This window comes from Mycetomoellerius zeteki, unplaced genomic scaffold, assembly GCF_001594055.1.
Source record: "Mycetomoellerius zeteki isolate Tzet28-1 unplaced genomic scaffold, Tzet1.0 scaffold325, whole genome shotgun sequence".
Lineage (NCBI taxonomy): Eukaryota > Metazoa > Arthropoda > Insecta > Hymenoptera > Formicidae > Mycetomoellerius > Mycetomoellerius zeteki.
The window spans coordinates 4,867-5,380 of NW_017257311.1; positions in this window are offsets into that span (position 1 = coordinate 4,867).

Sequence of the window (514 nt, forward strand, 5' to 3'; positions counted from 1 at the left end):
TTGTATAATTTTTCAGAATATCTGTGTGATTTTATAATCTTTTCAGATTTTTTTATAACAATTGGAATACTTTTCATAAATATTTAGAATGCCTACATCTTTTTTCAGAATTTTTACATTTGGTAATTATGAAGTGCCCTAATATTTTTATTATTTTTTGTTCTACAAATTTCTGATAAAGTGTTATAAAATCTAAAATATTTAAAAGTATTTTTTTTTAAATTGTGGAATGAGAAATCTCAGAATATTTCAGAATTCACATGTATGAAAAATTCAAAGAGAAGATATACACTTTCCAAACATTCTAAATATTTATGAAAAGTATTCCAATTGTTATAAAAAAATCTGAAAAAATTATAAAATCACACAGATATTCTGAAAAATTATACAAATAAGATCTGAGAAAAATTTTTCACCAAGGGCCTTTGTATGTACGTCGGACCTGCTCGCGCGCCGGACGAAGCAACTACCATCTAAGGAGCCATCTTAGTAAATTACAAGTGCAGTCGGTAAG